The sequence below is a fragment of the Syzygium oleosum genome, unplaced genomic scaffold (genome assembly GCF_021117445.2).
Source record: "Syzygium oleosum isolate NSW1041296 unplaced genomic scaffold, Sole_v2.1 Sole_v2.23, whole genome shotgun sequence".
Classification (NCBI taxonomy): domain Eukaryota; kingdom Viridiplantae; phylum Streptophyta; class Magnoliopsida; order Myrtales; family Myrtaceae; genus Syzygium; species Syzygium oleosum.
Window position 1 is genome coordinate 2,023,613 of NW_026607507.1, and position 6,000 is coordinate 2,029,612.

Here is a 6,000-nt window from a genome sequence, read left to right on the forward strand (position 1 = left end):
ACTTGTCCTGCATCAACAACTTTGGATTTCTTAACCGCAAAGATCGTTTCGTCTAACATCATTCCCTTGTAAACAGTTCTTTGACCTCCCCGACCTGGTATTCGGATCTCGTTAAATGATCCGTAGCCGTGTCTAACTCCGTTAAGGAAAATCACTTTCTTCTTTCCATGTGATTGTTTTCAATGGAAGATAGGCGTTGTTGCAAAAGAAGTCTGCCATTTCGTGGGAAGAATTTTTTTTCTTTACCTTTGCCTCATGCCTTCTTTTCAAGTATTTGTAGAACCCCCTAGAACCATAATCTTCTGCATTCCCTTATGGTTATGGCTACCATCGAGAGTCTTGCAATTCACACTATAACCAGCGATTTCATAGGGGATCGAAATCATACAGCAACCAGTACCATTAGAGCACTGATCGAATCTGAGATTGCATGTCTAATTCACAATTGCATTTCCCGTGCATGTCCCGTGCACATTCCGTGCATTAGCCGTGCATGGACTATGCACATCTTCTATAAGGGTTATTGATTAAGGTTTAAAGAGGTTTGTCCATCTAAATGTCTAATTTGGACTTAGATTATGATTATGATTTCCAAGACTTATCTTGAGGTTAAGGTGAAGCTTCAATAAAAAAAAACAAGTCCCCCGGCACCATTAGAACCTCCACTTCTGCTGCTAATCGCATCAACATGGGAATCGCACCCGAAGCACGGATTGATCCAGTTCTAATGAGATCGATCTCTTCTTCATTTTCCCAAACGACAGTGGGATTTCGTAGTGATCGTACTCGCTCCAATTCCGTTGACACTTCCTTCATTGTATGTCTGTACCTTCCATGAAGAAGGCTTAAGCATCTTTTTGCCAAGTTAGACACCTCAATAATTTATTCTTTCTCGTTATGTTCTAATACCTCCTTATCAAGAACATCAAACAAGCGGTTCTCCTCCATTGAAATGATGAAATATGTGGCTAGATTTCTTTCCTCTTCTACTCTTAGTTAAGAAGGTTCCTCCTACCATTCTCTCTCGACCAAGAAGGCGTAGTTGCATTTTGCATCCCCTTACGATTCCAAATACTCTAAGTCCAAGTATACTCGTGGGCTTTTTGTAGGTTTCAAGCTCGTAGATATTCTTGCCTAGCTTTGGATAAAGATCAATGCTAAAATACAAAATAAAAGTGGACATTTGAATCGCACTTTGGCATCCCTAGGGATGAAAAGGATTCCCTCTGTAGCCTTCCGTGCAAAAACAATATCCTACCTCGTGAGTCAAGTCGTGATGAAAGTAAAAAGAGCCAGGCTCCCATAAAATGTTGAAATTATAGTCGATGATCACTCGTTCGAGTTGCACTCGAATGTCCTAGGGTAAATTGTGCAAATTAGCTTGATACCACCACTAATTTCAATCAACCAAGAAGGTGTACCTGCATTTTGCATCCCTTGGTGATCTGGCTTCGCCATCGAGAGTCTTGAAATTCACGCTATATCTAGCAATTTCATAGGGGTCGAAATCATACAGAAACCGATACCATTAAAGCACTGGTCAAATTCGAGATTGCACGTAAATTGCACGATTGCACGTATATTGATTCTCCGTTTGATTGTAGATATATTGATTGAGATATTATCTTAGAATAGTTATTTAATAAAGCTTATAAATAGACTTATAGATTCTTTATTAATGTATATGTTGAAATATACAGAAGATTCTACAATTTTTATCTTCAACTGGGTATCAGAACCACCATTCCTGATATAACCTCTTAGAATAAATATCTAATGAAGCATATAAATATGTTGATGTATTCTTGAGTTCAAATCTTTTCGAGTTCCCTATTTGCCTCCTTAATGAAATATTTCCACACTTAGTACTAGGCAAAAAAAAAACTAGACTAAACGTGATGGGGAGTGTTAGAGTAATTAAATATTAAATCACTCTTTCATCTAATAGCTTAAACTTTTAGAACAGTTGACGCTATTCCACCAAAATCTCACATGAAGGTGTTGTTTAATACTTAAGTCCATCAGGACATCTTGGTTGATCGCACAATTATGATGGGAGTACGATATTGACTGGTTGACATTAATGAGGCCTGGAGAGTCTGCATTAGGTAACAAGAAATTAAATACCACCACGCTCAATTTCTTAAGTACTAGAGTAGTGATGCTGTTGGTTTGCCGTCATTCGATCTCGTACCAGGGAATTTTGAAGCATCAAGGTCCAATTCCAAAAGGATACAGAATATCTATCAGATCTCCACATGTGTCCCAATAGCCTAGCAGGCCAAACCCTGAGGAGGTGAATTTGTTGCAGCTGCGAAAATAAACACAAGAATAACGAAGGCCATCTGAGATGCGGGTTTCAACATCACCAATAGCATCTTCTCCCAATTCATCCTCCGCAACCTGCTCTACGGTTTGCTATCGCTAGAAAAGAAGAAGCCGATGATCCAGACTGGATGCACAGCGCTAGTATTTAACCGTCAAGCACCTCTCCATGAAACTAGTAAACTTACACTTGCGTGCAGGAAAACCCACTAACTATGACTAACGGTGGGACTGTCGGAAGCCAAATGTTCCAACATTGGCAACTCCCGCTTGAAGTTTTGAGTTCGAGATTCACGCTTCTTTATTATGCACGAGTTGCCGAATTTGGAATTAAAAAACTTTTAACAGTTGTAAAAAGGATTAACTCATGCAAATCAAGGATGTTAGGGAACAATTCTGTCTCTGGTGCCAATCTTTGACTAACCATTAGCATCAATGGAACTTCATTGAACTCCCCTTTAAAGAGAGGCAGCTGTTGACACTTAATTTTTGCCGGTCTGGTAATTTGGTACCTTGAAATGCAAATGGGCCAAATTAGTGTAAAAAAGAGACATTAATATAAAAAAGAAAAAAGAGGGGGAGCTGGGCCGATTCGACCCAACCCGACTGGATTGGGCCCTTTTTTCTTTTTCTTCCTCTCTTTTCTTTTCCAATTAGGCCCAAGTTCTCCTCTTCCTTTCTTTTCTGAGCCTAACACCTATTCTTAGCCCACCTCCCTTTTCTGTTCCTTTGTTCTCGGCCCAGCCCCCTTCATTTTTCTCCTCCTCACACCTGCACGCCCTCATGCCCTCACGCTCTTTCACGGCAAATGCAGAGACGACAGAACAAGGAAGCGACAAAGGGTACAAAGGACAGAATGGCCGAGGACAGCAGGTCGCCGCAACGTCGAGCGAAACATGGTAGGCCGATACAGTCCTTTGGAGCAGGACAAAGGGGGGCTCGGTTTTGAAGAGACGAGGGGGGGAGACGGTAAAAGAAAAGAAAAAAAAAAAGAAACGTTCGGAGAGGCGCAAGGAGTGACTACGAGAGGGAAGGAGATTGAGAAACTCTCTTCATTCGCCCGTAGTCCACCCAAAAATCGCCGTCGTTCCTACCAGTTGCCGTCGCCATTAGAAGACACCCGAACCAGGTGGGACTCTCGCACCTTCTCTGTTTTTCTCCTGCATCTTGGGTGCCGGGCACACCGAGCCTATTCGGTGATTGCCCGGCTGCGTCAATGGATGCTTACACTTGTTGAACACTCAAAGAGGTTTTTTGAAACGTTATATGTTGAGCTGGTGCCATGAACTGTGCCAAAATCAAGCCTACGACCGTTTCTCAGTCGCCCCCCACCTATGGTTGCGTCGATAAAATTCCTCAATGAAACATCTGGTTGCACCGCTTTTTTAGCGTTTCATCGCAAATCGAGATGAATTTGTCTTATAACATGGCCGTCTCTGCACTTCATGTTTGAGCCAAAAATCACACCAAATCTCAGTCTTAAGCCTCTGTTGACTATTAGATATTTTGTATATATTAGGTTATATTGAATATCTTAGGGTTATATGTATTTACGCTTATACCCTTCCTTGTATCTATATATTGGCCTTGTGCCTAATGAGAAATGCATCTATTCCAATTTTCTAAACCTAACATGGTATCGGAGCTAGGGTTTTTCTTCACTGTGGCTATCCGACGTTGTCTTCATCGCGCCGACTTCGCGATCCGTCCGACGTCTTCATCGCGATCCGATCTCCTTCGACTTTGTCTCGATCGATCTGGTTTGTTTTGTCTTTCGCCTCGTTCTCGCGATCGACCTCGGGTTTTGTCTTCTTCACTCATATATCTTCTTGCTTCCGCTTTGATTTATCAATCTCATAATCTTGGCCGATAGTAGTGATCACATTGATGTTAAGTTGGATGGTTCCAATTATATTATTTGGAAACCCTCTGTGATGGCTGCTCTTGTTTATCGTGATTTATATGAGCATGTTGATGATACTCGTCCTTGTCCTATATCTTTGTCCGATATTGCTAAACCCAGACCTAGTGCTAATCAAATTTCTCAACGTAAATATGAAATTAAGTCATGGCATGTTGCTGATCGGAAAGCATGGACAATTTTATTGGGTTCTATCAGCCCTGATCTTCGCCCCCAATTTTCTCAAATTGTTGGTGCGAAACAGTTGCGGGATCAGATTGCTGAGATATATACACAAACAGGTTTTGTCCGTATTTATCAGCTTATGCAGGAACTTCGTCGTGCCACCCTGGGTACACGATCTATTCGTGATTTTTATAATTATATGACGTCTCTTTGGTCTCAACTTGATATGTTGGCTCGCCCAGCATGTCCCACGTGTGTTGGTTGCACTGCTTGTGCTGCATCTAAGCTTAAAGATCAGAACAAGTATCGTCTCTACGAATTCTTGATGCAACTCTCACCCAATTTTGAGGGAGTTCGCAGTCAGATTGTATATCGTTATCCTGCTCCATCTCTTTCTGATGCAGTCAAGGAACTTCAGGTCGAGGAAACTAGACGAGGAATTCTTGGTGCTCCTCCATCTCTAGATCCCTCTGCAGTACTTGCCATCGCACATCCTATTTTCCAGTCCAGTTCTTCTCAGTCGCTCATCTCGGCGTACCTCTTCTCAGCAAGGTTCACCTTTTTTTTGTAACTACTGTAAACAAAATGGAAATTCTGATGATCGATGTTTTCAGAAGTTACGTGATCTTTCTGATGGATCCTTGCGCTCAGTTGCACCTATCCCTTCTCCATCCGTGGACCGTGACACTTCATCCTCATCTTCGGATGATTGTCTTGCTACTATTGAGGCTCAGCTTTCTAGTTTAGCTCAGCTTTATTTTGGTTCTTTTGGTTCATCTTCCTCTATTGCTACTGCAGTTGTTGCGCAATCCTCAGGTGATAATTCCTCCTAGATTCTTGACTCTGGTGCTACTCACCACATGACTGCCTCTGCTCAGCATCTCACTGTCACGCCCCGAACCCCTCGAAGCGCCATCATCCCACGTACTGGTCGAATTTGCTGCGACGTCCCAGGACGCGTTGCCGACCCAACTCCCAACACAGAGCATAAGGCACATGCGGAAGCAATAATTAAAACACCCGTACAAAACAATACATGACCAAGGGTAACAGAGTCATCACTCAACGGATAATCCAATAGCACTATTAACTGCCATTAAAACACTTACAATATTCATTTTTACACATCATATACAAACAACCTACCAAAAACAGATCAGCGGCCACTAAGGTCAAAAGGTTACTGGCCCTACCACTCCACGACTAAAACTAATCCTAGGAACATCAATCCGGATCAGATTCTGATGACTCGGACTCAGCCTCGATTATTTCATCCTCCGAATCCATCTGTTCGACCTTGCCATCTTGTTCGGAATCGTGCTCTATGGGCTCCGGATCCTCATACTGATCAGGTACACCAGGTATCCTCTAACAGGGGTTTGAAGAACGGGGTTTAAACAATTATGAGACGAATCTCAGTGAGTAGGTCCCCTAAACCGAAACTAGGCTAACATGCACCTCCCGACAAGCAAATCAACACAGCAACCGACAATAATGCCAATCAAATGACCTAGGCCCTTGAGCCCGGATCGCTTACCTTGCTGACCCTGCAGGTTAGGCAATAACAACATGATAATCACAACACATGC